The sequence below is a fragment of the Orycteropus afer genome, unplaced genomic scaffold, assembly GCF_000298275.1.
Source record: "Orycteropus afer afer isolate SDZICR_OR568_19922 unplaced genomic scaffold, OryAfe1.0 scaffold00127, whole genome shotgun sequence".
NCBI classification, from domain to species: Eukaryota; Metazoa; Chordata; class Mammalia; order Tubulidentata; family Orycteropodidae; genus Orycteropus; species Orycteropus afer.
Genome location: NW_006921714.1, coordinates 5,603,247 through 5,621,007, shown reverse-complemented (window position 1 = coordinate 5,621,007; position 17,761 = coordinate 5,603,247).

The window sequence follows — 17,761 nt, the reverse complement described above, 5'->3', positions numbered from 1 at the left end:
TTTTTTTTTTAATTAACCAACACAGAGAAAGACAGAGGGAGAAAAGAAAAACAAAACACAACACCATGTATACCAATAAACAACAACAAAAAAAAAACCCTGCAATTTAGGCCAAAGATCTCCAGATGGAGCTCTAAATTTCAAAATGAAGCTTCAAACAAAAGATCAAAAGATCAAACAAATGGCAAAGACCAGTCAAGAAAAATATGTCACAATAACATCAATGATGCAGGAAGGAGCTCTGGTGGTGTAGTGGTTAAGGCATTTGTCTGCTAAGCAAAAAGTCAGTGGTTCAAACCCACCAGTCACTCATGGAAAAAAGATGAGACAGTCTGTTCCTGTAAAGATTTACAGCCTTGGAAATCCCAGTGGGGGTCACCATGAGTCAGAATCAACGTGATGGCAGTGAGTTTGGTTTGGTTTCATTATGCAGGAAGGCAACAAAGTTCAACAGCACTTACCTTGGTGGGAGGATCTCTAAAGGGGAAATGGAGTGCAAGAAGCAGAATATAATGGATCCGCTGTGGCGCCAACAAAGCAGCCCAGGTCTCCCGGAGAAGAAAAGAGGAATTCGCTGATGAAGTTTCTGCACACAGCACCAGAATTGTTGTAGTGTCATCAATTTTCATGAAAGCCTTCTGCAGCAAAAGAGATTTTTATTGTGACATATCAGAAAAATGGAAGTGAATAATGGGAATTTGTCTGCAAACACTAAGGCTATAAACAGACCAAAATCCAAAGGAACACAATTAATAGGTGCTTTTTTTTTTTCAATGCATTTTATTGAAATATAATTTATGTGCAGTGAAATACACAAAACTAAAGTGACATGGGTCAATGTATTTTTTTTTTTTCAGTGTTCCCTCCCCTCCCCTCTCACCCCTGGCAACCAACAAAGAAAGTTTCCCTCCATATATAAACCCTTCCTTGACCCTCCACAACAATGAACTAATACTATGTTTGTCCTTCTGTGATTGACTTATTTCACTCAGCATACTGTCCTCCAAGTTCATCCATATTATGTGGTGTTTTGCAGACTCTATGTTATTCTTTAGTACTGCATAGCATTCTGTTAATGTGTATATACCATAGTTTGGTCATCCACTCTTCCGCTATAAATCTTAGAGATAAGTCCCTTGCCAGATAAGTAATTATCAGCAAATATGAATTTGTTGCTGTTATTTTTGTTATGTGCTTTTTCGTGGTGTTGATTTCTTTGTTCCATATAATTTTCTATGCTGAGCTCGTTTTGTTTATGAATTGTGTTATCACTTCCTTCATTGCTATTGTTTTAGTATTTGCTGAATATTTATGCTGGTCCTCTTCTTTATGTTGATGTGAAGGTTTATCATTTTTCTTTGAGGTTACCCTGTGATTTACAGTTTTCTTCCCAAGTTTAGAACATGCCATTCTATCTTGTAGTTGTCTTGACTTCCCTACCATCTACAAGTTCTGTAACAACACAGTTATTTCCTCTTTTTGGTTTGTAGTTGTCCTCACTTGTCAATTGATGTCTCTGGTTCCCTGTTCACAATCTTGTAGGCTTATTTCCTTTGGATACTTCCATAGTTGGGTTAGTTTCTGGGTTATATCATCATGTGAGTTAATGGTCAGTTGTTGTTGGCTATTGTTGCTTCTCTGTCCAAAGGGCTCCCTTTAGCATCTCTTGTAAGGTTGGTCTGGTTTTAACAAATTCCCTTAATTTCTTTTTATCTGGAAATGTCCTAATTTCACCATCATATTTGAGGGACAATTTTGCTGGGTACATAATTCTTGGTTGGAAATTTTTCTCCTTCAGTGTTTTATATATACCACCCCATTGTCTTCTTGCCTGCATGGTTTCTGTCAAGAAATCCGAGCGTAGTCTTATTGGTTGTCCCTTGTAGGTAATTTTTCATTTTTCCCGTGCTGCTCTCATGATTCTTTCTTTGTCATTGGTTTTGGTAAGTTTGATGATGATATGTCTTAGTAATTTTCTTTTGGGGTCTATCCTGTTTGGGGTTCACTGGCCTTCCTAAATGGATATATTCTCATCTTTCCTCATACCAGAAAATTCTCTTCCAGCAAATCTTTGACAATTTTTTCTATGGTTTTATTTGTGTCTTCCTGTTCTGGAAATTCCTATTACACATAGGTTATTCCTTTTGATGGTATCTCACACGAACCTTAGGCTTTCTTCATTTATTTATTTATTTATTTTCTCTTTTTTCTGATTTATCCCTTTCCAAAGAAGTATTTAGGTATTTGCCTTCAATCTCCCTAATTCTGTCCTCCACTGATTCAAATTTGCTCCTTTGCCCATTCAATGTCTTATCTGTTTCTGAAAATCTAGTATTAATCTTCTGGATTTCTGTGTATAGATTTAGTATCATTTCTAATTTTTCATTTATTTTGTCATTTTGTTTTTGTATTGTCTTTCAAAATTGTTCTAGGGTTTTATCTGTGTTTTCCTTGATCTGTCTCTCAATTCATTGAAGATACCTAAATATAATTCTTTTGAATTCCTTATCAGGGAGTTCCAATGCTGCATCTTCCTCAGGGATGTGTTTTGGGTCCCATCCTGGTCCCTTGTTTCTCCTGCTTTATCTTGCTTCTTTGTGTGGACTGTGATGCTCTGTTGTTTCCAAGGCATTGTAACATTTTTGTGTTTATATTTAATTGGTGATTGTATGTTGGAGTGACTTACCCACGATTTTTGTTTTCTTTGTTTTGTCATATATTATCTACACAAGCAGGATACTGTGCTGTGCTCCTCTATTTGCTAGTGGGCAGCACTTATACACTCACCACCTGTCTCCTTTCCTGTTGTCAGCCTCTTGTATGTTCCTGACGACCTTGGCAAACAGAGCCTATTCTTAGATCTCTGGAATCCAAATGAGGATGCTATCACTTTAAAATCCAAAATGGTTGCCACTTGTAAAGATTCAAATGGCTGCACCCTCAGTCACTTTAAATATCCAAACTGGCTGCTGCTTGTAAACATTTGAAATGGCTGTGCCCTCCAGACAGCTGAAAGTCAACAGCTCTGGGTCTCTCCCTCCTTGCTGTTTCCCTTCCTAGGCATAGGCCACCAGTTCAGTCATCCCTGAGCCCTTGGTGACCAGGGCTGATCTTTGTTAGGTCAATTCTCAGGTCCCATCACCACTTGGAACTATTCAGGCTGTTGGTCCCGTTGGAATAGCTGACAGTCTGCAGCTCTGACAGTCTCTGTACTCACTGTTTTTGTTCAAGTTTTTCCACTAGTTGGTGCCTAATCCACTTCTGTATAGTTCCTTTCAAAGCTCAGGGCTCCAGGATTATCTTCTGTATCTCTGTCAATTGGTTTTTCTTTTCTTTGTTGAAGAGGATCTGTGTTGCTTGTCTGCCTATTCCTTCATCTTACTGGAAGTCTAGCCTAATAGGTGCTTTTTATACATTTTTGACGAGTGCTCATTCATTGTGAGTAAGGGTCTTTCAACATGCCCTTTACAAACATTGTAGTGTGTACCTCTCAATAAATTACTTACATGCTATGATTAGTTAAAAATAAAAACAACAAAAATTATCATTGGGTAAACTTTTTTCCCCCCTTTGGTCTTTTGGAGAACTCTGGTGGCATAGTGCCTAACGCATTTGACTGCTAACCAGAAGGCTGGAGGTTCAAACCCACCAGCCATTCCTCAGAAGGCAGGTTGGGCAATCTACTTCCATAGTGATACTGCCTCAGAAACCCAGGGAGGCGTTGCTTTGAGTTGGACCTGACTTCACAGCAGTGAGTTTAGTTTTTTGGTATGGTCCTTTGGCTCAGGGGTCTTAGGTCTGGCAGCTTTTAGTTTGTTTTGTTTGTTTCTTTGTTTTTATGTGCATTATAAATAGTATTAGGAAGATCTTTAACTCACTTCCTGGTATATTGTTATTCAGTTTTGATACCCATACCCATCTTCCATTGTCTGCCACCCACTGGACCAGCTAGAGCATTCTGGGCTGTGCTTCTTTTTATTGTTTGAAGGGTCTATGAATCTTAACAAACAAGGTGGCCTTTGCTTATGGCCTGCTGTGATTTGGTTAACCCTTCAGCATTTAGATATCCTCTTTGTGAGGCTCCTTTTCAAGTCTCTATATTTTAATAGATCATCTTTCTTTCCTTATCATTTTGTAGAGGTACTTTATATCATCTAGATTCATTCCTTTTGTCAGAGTTGTTGGATGGAATCATTTCAACTAAGTCAAGTTGTTTGAAAGGGTTGTTCAAGTTTTCTGTCCTTACTGATTTCCTGTCTACTTGTTCTTTCAATTACTGAAAAAGGAGTGTTAGAATGCCCAACTATAATTGTGAACTTATTATTTCTCTTTTAGATTTGTCCAATTTTGATTCATGTATTTTAAGCTCTATTATTATGTGCCTACTTGTTTGGGATGTTAAGTATTTTTGAAGAATTGTTGTTAGATACTGTCCAGTCGATTCCAACCAATAGAAACGCACATGACAGAGTAGAACTTCCCCACAGGGTTAGTGTTTGTGTGTGTGTGATTTGGGTGAAAGTTTACAAATTTGTTTGCTATTCAACAATTCATACAATTTTGCTTTGTGACATTGATTGCAGTCCCCATCATGTAGCTGCACTCTTTCCATTTCCTCCCACTGTTCCCCATTTCCCTTCATCTTTCTTTCCTGTCCCTTCCTACCTTCTTAGCTTTATCCTAGGGCAAATGCTGACCTTGATCTTGTGGTGTGATTAACTGTTCTAATGAGTGCATGTTTTCCTGATATTATTGTTCACCTTACAGGTGTATCATTTGGTGGGTTCAAACCCCAACCTTTTAATTAGCAGTCAAGTGCTTACTCACTGTGCCACAGGGCTCCATGTCCTTGGTAATCCTTTAAACTCAATGTCTGTCTTTTAGTTTAAGAATCAAGAAAGCCTAGTATGCATTCCCACTAATGGAAGCACGTGCATCAAGCTATTTCTGAAGGATGACCTCAGCACCAACTATAAAAGAGCAAAAGCACAGCAAGACTTGAGTTTCCCCAGATCCAAGAGGGCCTTTCTCTGCTTGAACATCATCTCTAGAAGCTGCATACCCCACTAAGAGCTTAAGGGGTATTTTTTAAAAAATGCATTCAGATATGCTGCATCTGATCTACTCTTTGCAACTGCCTCTTTTGTAATAACATTTTGTATCCTTAGTTAATTAAATGATCATTTTTAAAATTTTTAATCTCTGTAAAGACAAAGTGTAATGCAGAGCTGCCTAGACACCAGGACACGGAATTGTTTCAGAGAAACAGTTTATTAACACTCCCGGGCGAGGTTCTCGTGTCCTAGCATCAAGGCCAGAGAAGTTGCATCCCCTGGCAGGGGGCATAGATTTTTATAGACACAGAGAGGACCTAATTGGGGATACCAAGGAAATGACAGGGTCCTCTAAGAAATGGCAGGGTCCAGTTAGCTGTTAGCATTGGTCTGCACTTAATTAGTATGAGGGGGCTTCACAGGAGGAAGTTTGTCATTGCATGGGACTTTCCAGCCTAGGCGGGTTCTGTCACTTCGGTTGTCTTACCATGCTGTCTCATCAGGGCCTGACACCTGGAGGAAGCTGCCAACTGACATATTGGGGCTTGGGTTTGCTTCGGCCTAACACAAAGAAGGACAGAATCATTTTCCATAACCCACAATCCACCTGAAATACCACAAATTGCCAACTTTCATGCCTTGCACATCAAAAGCCATCTTTATTTTGTCCTCCTACTTAAATGTTTCTTTGGCTCACACACACACACACACACTGCCATCAAGTCAGATCCGACTCATAGCAACCTCTCCTTGGGGTTCCGAGGCAGTATCACTATGGAAGTAGATTGCCCAACCTTCCTTCTGAGAAGTGGCTGATGGGTTTGAACCATCATCCTTTTGGTTAGCAGTCAACTGACTTAGGCACTATACCACCAGAGCTCCCATTTATTTCTTCTTTGTCTAGGTATAGTATTTTAATAGGTTTAAAATCATTTTCCCTTCTATCTTTGAAAGTGTTGTTACATGTCTTCAAAGATTGTATTACAATAAGAGATCTGATTATTTCTTTGTGGACAACCTCTTTTTTTCTGCCTGAAAGCTTTTCATAATTTTCTCTTTATCCTCTGTCTTCTCAAATTCCACTCTCATGTATTTAATTTAGGTCTCTTAGAAATTTTTTCTACTTGCACCTAATGGATTGTTCAGTCTGAAGCCTTTTGTCTTTTTGTAGCTCTTGGGAAATTTTTCTTCTCTGATTCCTTTATTTCCTCCCTTCCATTTTCTCTATTCATTCTGGAATTCTTATCAGATTGATACATTCTGAAGAAGGAGCTCTGGTGGCGTAGTGCCTAAGGCACTTGACTGCTAACCAGAAGGCTGGCAGTTCAAACCCACCAGTCACTCCTTGGAAGGAAGATTGATTGGACAATCCACTGCCATAGTGATACTACCTTGGAAACCCAAGGAGGGGTCGCTATGAGTCAGATCTGACTAGATGGCAGTGAGTTTGCTTTTTGGTTATTCTGGAGACTATATCTTCCTCACGACCTTTCTTCTCACCATTTCTAATTCCTTGACCATTTTCTCCATATTCTCAAAGAATTTCATAGCTTAATCTCCCAACTAATTTGTTCTTTGTCTGTGTCATCCTGTCATTTAGCCCAACTATTGTGTTCTTAATCTTAACAATCACAATTTCAATCTCCAAGATATTTCATAGTGAAGAATGTAATATTCTCAAATCTATGAGAATATATTTGCTTAACTCTTTTTTCTGCTTGCTATATTAACTCTATAGGAGCTTGGGTAGTGTAGTGCCTAAGGCACCTGACTGCTAACTAGAAGGCCGGCAGTTCAAACCCACCAGCCACTCCTCAGAAGGAAGGTTGGGCAATCTACTTCCATAGTGATACCGCCTCGGAAACCCAAGTCACTATGCTTCAGGGCCAACTCAATGGCAAATAACGACAACAACATATTAACTCTGATTTTTCAGTATTCCTCTACTTATTGAATTTGATGCTTCTTCTTTCATGGTATTGATTTTCCTCAAGTATTTGGTGATACTTGGGAGTCTGAACACTTTTGTGTTTGAGAATTTCTATGCTTCTGTTTATGTTTACTGTGACCTGACGCTGGTAAGTGTAGGGGAGAGATAGGACATATCTCATTTAGGGCCTAAGAGTGGTTATAGAAGCTCTCCATCTTTTCTAGAAGTTAATAGCTTTCTTGAGAAAAATCCCAACCCTATTGCCCACATTTACAATTTTAATTAAGAAGCTATTGCTTCTTGATAAAATTATTAAAAAGAAGAGGAGGATATGGAAAAATTGAAACTTTTGCCCATTGCTGGTGGGAATGCAAAATGGTATGTTGTTGTTGTTATTTGCCGTCAAGTCAGCCCCAACTCATAGCGACCCCTCCTTGGGTTTCCGAGGCAGTATCACTACGGAAGTAGGATTGCCCAACCTTCCTTCCAAGGAGTGGCTGGTGGGTTTGAACCGCCAGCCTTCTGGTTAGCAGTCAAGTGCCTTAGGCACTATGCTACCAGGGCTCAGCTACTGTAAAAAACAGTTTGACAGTTCCTCACAAAGTTAAACTAAGAACTACCACATGACTCAGCAATTCCACTCCTACTTATATACACAAGAGACTTGAAAGCAGCAATGCAAACAGACACATGTAACAATGTTCACTGCAGCATTATTCATAATTTCCAAAAGGAAAAAACAACTGAATGTCCATCAACAGATGAATAGATAAAAATAATGTGCTATATGCACACAATGGGGGCCCTGGTGGCACAGTGTTTAAAGCATTTAGCTACTAACCAAAAGACTGGCAGTTCAAACCCTCCAGTCACTCAGTGGGAAAAAGATGAAACTGTCTGTGTCTGAAAAGATTTACAGCCTCAGAAACCCTATGGAGCAGTTATACTCAGTCATATTGGGTAACTATGGGTGTGACTCCACTGGATGGCAGTAGGTTTGGATTTTTTGGTTGTACATACAATGGAATATTATTCAGCCATAAAGAAAAACAAAGGACAAATATTGTACAATCTCACACTTAAATAGCTAGAATAAGCAAATGTAAAGAGATCAAAGTTTAGTAGTTACTGAGGCAGGAGGGAGAGAACAGGTAGTCATTGCTCAGGATGCAGAGTTTCTGTTTATAGTGATGGAAAATTTGGCAGTGTATATCGGTGATAGTTGCATAACATTAATATAATTAATTCACTAAATTGTTCACATGAAAAACATTAAACTGGCAAATGTCATGTTATACACATTTTTACAATGATTTAAAAAAAAAAAAAGTCAATGCCACAAACTGATGGAGAGGGAATAACATGCTAAGTGTTGTTGTTGTTGTTGTGTTAGGTACTGTCAAGTCAGCTCTGACTCACAGCAACCCTGTGTACAATGGAACAAAACACTGCCCAGTCCTGTGGCATCTCCACAATACTCGCTGTGCTTGAGTCCATCGTTGCAGCCACTAGTCAATCCATCTCGTGGGGGGCCTTCCCCTTTTTTGGTGACCCTCTACTTTCCCAAGCATGAAGTCCTTCTCCAGGGACTGGCTCTTCTGACAACATGATTGAAGTAGATGAGATGAAACCTGGCCATTCCCGCTTCTAAGGAGTATTGCTGCTATACTTCTTCCAGGACAGATTTGTTCATTCTTCTGGTGGTCCATGGTATTTTTAGTAGTCTTTTCCAACACCACAATTCAAATACATCAACTCTTCTTTGGTCTTCTTTATTCATTGTTCAGTTTCCACATGGATAAGAAAAAAAAAAAAAGCCACATGCATATGAGGCTATGAAAATACCATGGCTTGGGTCAGGCCCACTTTAGTCTTCAAAGTGACATCTTTGCTCTTCAACACTTTAAAGAGGTCTTTTGTAGCAGATTTGCCCAGTGCACTATGTATTCTCATTTCTTGATTGCTGCTTCCATGGGTGTTGATTGTTGATCCAAGTAAAATTAAATCCCTGACAACTTCAATCTTTTCTCCATTTATTGTGATGTTGCTTATTGTTCCAGTTGTGAAGATTTTTGTTTTCTTTATGTTGAGGTGTAACCCACACTGAAGGCTGTAGTCTTTGATGTTCATCAGTGTTTCAACTCTTCTCCACTTTCAGAAAGCAAGGTTGTATCATCTTCATCTCTCAGGTTGTTAATGAGGCTTCCTCCAAACCTGATGCCAGGTTCTTCTACATATAGTCCAGCTTCTTGGATTATTTGCTCAGCATACAGATTAAACAAGCATGGTGAAAGGATATAACCTTGACACACAATCTTCCTGATTTTAAACCATGCAATATCCCCTTGTTTTGTTCAAATGTCAAATGACTGACTACCTCTTTATCTATGTACAGGTTTCTCAGGAGTACACTTAAGTGTTCTGGAATTCCCGTTCTTCACAATGTTATTCATAATTTGTTAAGATCCCAACAATGGAATAGCTTTGCATACTGAATAAAACACATCTTTGTGGTATTCTTTGCTTTCAGCTAAGATCCATCTAACATCAGCAATGGTATCCCTCGTCCTACATCCTCTTCTGACTCCAGATTAAATGTCTAGCAGTTTCCTATCAATAAACTGCTGCAACCATTTTTGAACATGCTAAGTAGCTGTATGTAATTCCCCCCTAAAATGAAATCCCTCTGAAGATTCTCTCAGACCCCTTTCACATTCCTTGTGTATGCTGAAACTAAACCTGGATTTCTTCACATCCAAAACACCCACTTATTTTGACTACTGAGCTCTATTTTCTTCTAGATTTCCTCACCCTATAATAAATCTATTAAGATAAAACCTGAATTACCATATGGATAAATCTTATATATATAACATTGAGCTAAGGAAGGCAGAGTGAATAGTACAATCTGTATTATTCCATTTATATAAAGTTTCAATAGGAAAAACTAACTTATGCTGTTGAAGTCAGGATAGGGGCTATCCCTAAGGGGCTAATGGCTGGAAGGGGTAACAAGCAGGAGTTCTTGGATCTTGATAATTTTGTTTCTTGAAGTGGCTGCTGGTTACATGAGTGTATTAACTTTGTGAAAATTTACTGAGCCATACACTTATGACCTGTGTACTATTACATATGCACATTATACTTTAAAGTTATAAAAATAAATTAAAAATGAAAACTTGACTTGGATTGAATTCTCCATTCTCTTTATATAGAGAGTTATTCATTTTACTCACAGGAAAAAGATGTGTCAGTCTGCTCCCATAAAAATTACAGCTTTGGGAATCCTATGGGGCAATTCTACTCTGTCCTTCGGGGCTGCTATGAGTTGGAATCGACTTAATGGCAATGGGTAGGGGTATTCATTCACTTAGTCTGTGGGTTTAAACACAGGTTATTAAAATATGTCAAAATCTAGAAAAATCAAATCACATAATTATACATTGAAAAGTGCATGCTAGGTGTTTCTGCTTCCAGTGATCGTTAAACAAGTAAGATGGGTTAACTTTTCTACTGAGCAACTAGACAAGTGGCACAAAATGTAAAGAACATCACTTTGAAGGAATTAAAGAACTTATAGAACATGGAAGACTTACCAGGCCAAATGTCAGTGAAATACAGAGATCAAGAGAGGCGAGTCCGCATTTGCCAATTCTGGGAGAAGTGGCTGAGAGGTGCTTTTGACAGCCTCTCAAGGATGGGAAGGTAGAGATTAATGTCCAGAGCCAGCCAGGGGTGTTGGAGGGGGGATGGTGGTCAGGTGAACCTCTCTTGATCAAATGGATGCAACCTGGAAGTAAATGAATCAGAGTTAGAGAGGTTCTTGAAGAGACTACAGCTACTTTAAGAGCTAGCTGGGGAAGTCATAGGCACACTTAAGTGGAGCTCCTTAACCAATTTTGGGGACTGAACAAGTTTCCCAAGAGACACATTTATTCTGAGACTTGAGAAAGGAGTAAGAGTAAAAATTATCCAGGCCAAAATGGAAATAGGAGGTGTAAAATGTAGAAGACTGGGAAAAGCATTCTGAATAGAATAGCTGTGGATATAATAACTAGAAGCAATCTGAAAAACTCAGTGCTGTCAAGTTAATTCCAAGTCATGAGCCCCATGTTATCCAAGGTAGAACTGTGCCCCCCCATAGGGTTTTCAATGGCTATAATCTCATAGAAGTAGATCTCCGTGGCTTCCTTGCACAGCACCACTGGTGGATTGGAACCACCAACTTTACAGTTAGTAGTCAAGCGCAAACCATTTGTGCCACATAAAGACTATTGAAACCAAAACCCATTGCCATCAAGTCAATTCTAACTCATAGTAACCCTATAGGTCAGAGTAGAACTGCCCAATAGGGTTTTCCAAGGCTATAAACCTTTACGGAAGCAGTTTGCCTGACCTTTCTCCCACAGAATGGCTGGTGGTTTCAAACCACTGACCTTTTGGTTAGAACTCGAATGCTTTAACCACTATGCCACCAGAGCTCCTTAGGACCATTACAGGGGCATGAAAATATGAGTAGCCAAATATGACTAAAGTATAGCTAGAAAGATAAGTTACTAAGAGGTGAAGCTACAGCTACATGGAAAGAGGTTGTCAGTGTAAGAAAAGATAAAATTATTAAATCAGTTAAGACTTGTAAAATTAAGGGCTATAGTAACAAAAAAGAAGATTGATTCCTAGCATGTTGTGTTCCAATTGAGTTAATTCAGACTTGTAGAAACCCATAGGACAGAGCAGAACTGCTCCATAGGGTTCAGAGGCTGTAAATCTTTATGGGAGCATATCACCAAGTCTTTTCTCCCTGGAACTACTGGCGGGTTTGAATCACCAGCCTCTTGGATTTCTAGCATAGGTAGCTGAAATAAAGACCATGGTATCTCACTTTTGAGATTCAAGGGAAACAAACTCATTTCTCATCATATTTACTTTCATAAGCTTAAATTGTGTCATCATCCTAAAAAGGAGCCCTCGTGGCATAGTGTTTAAGCACTCAGGTGCTAACTGCAAGGCTGGCAGTTCAAACCCACCAAGTGTTCTGCAGGAAAAAGATAGATACAACAGTCTTCTAAAGTAAAGATTTACAGCCGTGGAAACTCTATGAGGCAGCTCTACTCTGTCCTATAGGGTCACTATGAGTCAAAATTGACTCTATAGTAACAGGTACATCATCATTTCATATCACTTTCCCCCTTGTTCACAACCCTTAAGACTACATAGTTTTCTTCATTTCTGTAAAATGTTAAGATCTTGGGCACCTCAGAATCTCACACATGATGTTCCTTCTGTCTTTAATTTTAGTTTCTTTTTCCCTATTTTTTTATGTCCTTAATAATATTTTATTGTCTTTTCAGTGGAGGTTGACACAGCAATTTAGGTTCCCATTCAACAATTTCTACACAAATTGTTCAGAAACTTTGGTTACATTCTTCACAATCCATAAACATTCTCAGTATTTCCATTCTGGTTGTTCCATTTCCATTAATCTAGTTTCCCTGCTCCCTTACATTCTTTTCTTTGTTTTAAAGTACTTGTTGACCATTTGGTCTCATATAAATATTTTTTTTTTAAGAGCACAGTATTCATGGATCACATTCTTTATTTTGTGAGCCAATCTGCTATTTAGTTAAAAGGTAACCTCAGGGGCTAGTTTCAGTTCAATGTTTAGAGTGTTTTAGGCAATAGGCACAAGGAGTCCTCCAGCCTCAATTGGTTCAGTAAGTCTGCATTATTTTGTTTTTAGGAATTTGAGGTTCTGTTCCACATTTTTCTCCCATTCTATCAGGATCCATTGTCAGAACAGTTGGTAGTGATAGCCAGGCACCCTCTACTTCTTCTTGTCTTGGAGCAGATAAGGCTATGGTTCATGTAGACTATTTGCTCAGTAAACTAGTTTCTTGAGACTTTGATGTCCTTCTTTCTCTTTGGCTCTGGGCAAGTATAGACCAAGGGTTGTATCTTAATGGTCCTTCCCCTACTCTTTACCTATTTATCTTTCCAGGCTCAAAAAACATTTTAGCAAATATACCTTCAATGACTATTGCCTGTCCCCCACATTAAGTTAGGTCCCCTGGTTATTTTTCATACCCTTTTTGCAATTATGTGTTTAAATTTACAGGTTTGCCCATCACCTCCTCTAGACTGTTAGATCAGTGACTTTATTTGCATCATCATTATCAAGGTGTACAAAAAGTGTTCAAGTATTAAATGAGTTAACGAATGCAGACAGAAACAGTAGATTTAAAGGGAAGATTTGAGAATTTGATATTCTTAATTTGAAGTGTCTGTGCAATATCCAAGAGGAAATATTACACAGACAGACATAGCTAGATCTCAGGAGGAAGATCTAGAACAGAGGGATTGTAAGTAGTAAGTAGATGGTAATTGAAGTCATCCAGAGGGATAGGTATAGGGAGAACTAATACATAATAAAGTGGAGGGGAGGTTAAGCGTAAGAACAATCAAATTGATGGGAGGAAAAGAAGAAGCAGGTAAAACCTAAGTATGTGATCGCACGAATAGAGTTGTTGATATTGTCAAATACTACAAAAAGATAAGGACTAAAAACTCCCTACTAGATTCAGTGATAAAGCTACTGATGATGTAGGAGATCAGTATTAATGGAATGATTGAAGTCGAAATAAAATTTCGGTTGGTTGAAAATTAAATGGGAGGAAAGGAAGTTGAGAAGGGTGCCAAAAAACTTGGATGCTTATGTTAGGAGGAGGCGAAAGAGCTTTTTTCTGTTTTAAAGAATGAAAGCTGAGCATGTTATTACCATGGGAAGGAATCAAAAAAGAAAACCAAAATAGGCCATTGCTATAGTTGCATCCCATAGGTTAGGAAGAAGGTAGGACCAAGAGCACAAGAAAAAATTACCCTTAGACTGGAAATTGGCTCCCACTGCAATTGAAGGAAAGATGAGTGGGATTCAGTTACATTGGTAGCTAAACCCATGGCTTTTAAGTCGATTCTGACTCAGTGGCCCTATAGGCCAAAGTAGAACTACCCAATAGGGTTTTTCAAGGCTGCAAATCTTTACAGAAGCAGACTGCTACATCTTTCTTCCATGGAGTTCAAACCACCAATCTTTCAGTTAGCAGCTGAGCTTTTAACCACTGTATCACCAGGGCTCCTTGTTCATTTGTAGCTAAGGAGCAGTAATTAAGACATTGCTTCTGCTTTCTTTGTAAAGTAAGTGAGATAATCTGCTAGAGTCAGCAGAGGGCTAATTGCATAAGAAGTCAAAGAAACATGAGATTTTCATAGACCAGGCTCACTGGTCAGATAGTGACTGGTGGAACCTGTGACACTGTGGTCCTTGGTCACCCTTTGGACCTGGACCTGAACTCACCCCTATAGCTCACTTTTCAATCAAACAAAACACAGGTCTACAAGGTGAACAATAATTCTAGGAAGGTAGACACTCAGAACAGTCAACCATTCAAGATCAAAAGGGTAGCATTTGCCCTAGGACCAAGTTCAAGAGACTTAAGAGAGGAAGAATGGAAAGGAAAAACACAGGAAGTGGGAGGAATGAGATTACATTGAGGGGACTGCAATCAATGACATGAAACAAAATGTGTGTGAAATGTTCAATAGAAAATTTATTTGCTCTTCAAAGTTTCACCCAAATAACAATAAAAAGTTTAAAGCAAACATGAGATTTAATAGCCATCACCATGAAAAGTGAAGGAAAAGAGAATGGAATTTCAAAAGCAATGTAGATGTATGAGTTTGGAGAATATAACTTTCTAAAATGACCTTCCCATATGATTCTGGGATTTCTCTCTGCAGCACATGCCCCAGTCAAAATAAGAGGGAGTAACTGACTGATTCAGAGTTTGTGTTTGGTGAGCACATGAACAAAAAGATTAAAAAAAAAAAAAAAAAGCAAAGGAGCTAAAGGTTCTAGAAATAGAGGTAAGGGAAAGGCTGGAAAAGGAAAAACAGCAGGAATCAACTCAACAGCAGTGAGTCTGGCTTTTGGTTTTTGATGGAGGAAGGAGCGAAAGTCTAAATGATGCCAAGTAAAGGTATGGTGGGAAATGTGAGAAAACAGGGAGGACTGGAGGGTGACATCATATATATGACATTAAAGGAGTGATTTTTCCCCAAGGATGATCCTACCCAAGTAACATATTACAGGTATCTGGTCAAGCATACGTGCATACAAGCAGACCTCGGGGATATTGCTTCAGTTCCAGACCATCACAGCAAAGCGATTAGCACAATAAAGTGAGTCACATGAATTTCTGTGGTTTCCCAGTGCACATAAAAGTTATGTTTACACTATATAGTAGTCTATGAAGTGTGCAATAGAATTATGAAAAAAGTCTGAAATATTTTGAGAATTACCAGAATGTTACACAGAGATACGAAGCGAGCACATGTTGTTGGAAAAATGGCACTAACAGACTTGCTCCGCGGAAGGTTGCCACAAACCGTCAATTTGTAAAAAATGGAGTATCTGCAAAGCACAATAAAACAAGATGTGTGTGTAAGTTATAAATGGTTCGATTTAGAACAATACTTGACTTTTAAAGTTTAATTCCTACTAGCCTCAGGTTACCATTTAAAAAAACAAATTCAAAATGCCCCGCTTATGTGGTATGTAACAAAATCTTTCAATGACGATCTATTGATTTGAATAAAGCAAAAAGCTGAAAATCAGATCCAGATCAACCTTCTCATTTTACAGAAAAGGAGAGGCTCCCAGGAGTTACTTGCCCAAATACAAACAGTGAAGTACCATAGCAACAAAACTTTAAAAATAAATGGAATTTTACAGAAAACGTTTTTCCTGTATTGAAAAATAGCTCATTCCTGATCCTTTTGAAGAGAAGTATTTCATAATCATCAATTTTTTATGAAATCTAAGAAGTGTTGCCACAAAAAATACGTTCATAGTCATTAAAAATTAAATATATTACATACAATGTATAAATTTTTGACTAAAAACTTGGATTTATAATTCCTAGAATTGTTACCACTTCTTTCTCTGCCAAAAGTTGTCAAGGAAAAAAATAATATGCTGAATCAATGTAACATCTACATTTTATATACTCTATTGATTAAAATCATTTCCATTTCTTCTATAATCTTTCTCAACACAGCACTCCAGACAGGCATTATAAGATGGAAACTGGCAAATGAGATGAACCCTATTTGCCTTACCAGCAGTTTGAACTCAACTTAGCTTACACTCAACTGGTAAAGTAAAAAATAATAATAAATAAATAAGAGTTCAGAGTATTGAGCTTGTCTCAGCTAAAAAATACAAGTCTGATTAAAATTAAAAACAATGAGTTAATTGTGGTGAAAGAGTATTTTGCAAAGTGGAGAAACACAACTCAACAAGCTGTTGAAAATGCTTCAAAGAGCTACAGAATTAGAGCTTGATAAAGGCAAATATTGCAAGGAAGGGGGTACAAGTGGGCTGTTTCTGATTGGTTAGCACCCACAAAATTGCAATGGCAGAATCTTGGTTAACCACTCATGCAGAACTTGACCTTCTTTGCAAAGAGGGGTTTCAGGTGACAGAACATGGCTGACCATAAATTTCCTGGAACATTTTAAAATATAGTTATTCCTAAGAACAGAGTACTGAAAAAAGGGAGTCAGAAAGACATTTCTTTAGGGGGATCTAAGGGTACAGCTTAACAACTAAAGTCATACTTTTAACACCATATCCAACACCTGTGCAAACTGAATAAGCTCCCATTACTACCACCCATTTCCAACCACAAATGTGAAATAAGCATGGCAAGGTGGGCAAAACTGCACTTTTCTTTAGAAACCATATATAGGCCAAAGGTATGGTGGAAAATTTTTACACAAGTGACAGCCTATATCGTACGACAGAAAAGTACAAAATGGAGTCACTTAGGACAAGGAGGGATCTGGCCTAGACCTTAGCCAGAAGTTTCGATCATATGAAGAGCCTCCCTTTTGCAATGCTCTCTCTTAAGTTAAAAGATGACAAAATTGAAGATTTTTACCCACTTCTGCAGTCTGAAATTGATGAAATATACAATCAAGATGTGCTGATTACCACTGGTGACAGGAATGCAAAAGTTTGAAACAAAGAAGAATCACCACTAGTTGGAAAATTTGACCTTGGTGACAGAAATGACGATGGAGATCACAAGACATAATTTTGCAAGACCAACAAGTTATTCATTGCAAATACCTTTTTTTCAACAACACAAACAATGGCTATATATGTGAACTTCGCCAGATGAAGTACACAGGAATCAGATTGACTACATATGTGGCAAGAGGCAATGGAGAAGTTCAGTATCTTCAGCCAAAACAAGGCCAGGAGCTGACAGTGGAACAGACCATCAACTTTTCACACGCAAGTTCAACCTGAAGTTGAAGACAATTAAAACAAGTCCACAAAAGCCAAAATATGACCTTAAATATATCCCTCCAGAATTTAGAGACCATTTAAAGAACAGATTTGATGCACTGAACACCAATGACTGAAAACCAAAGGAATTGGGGGATAACATCAAGAACATTATCCATGGAGTTCTGGCACGATGGTTTTTAGTTTTTTGATGGTTATTCAATTGTAATTTGTGTATAACTGAGTGGGAAACAGCAACAATCCCCATAAGACACAACTACACCCACACCTCCTACAACTTCACTTACTGAGCGACAGCCATGACCTCCTTCTCCACCAATGGGCCAACGATAAAAAACCACCAAGAAGAGCCTGAATCACCCTTGGCTGCTCTTCACAAACAGTTAACAGAGATCTAAATACAAC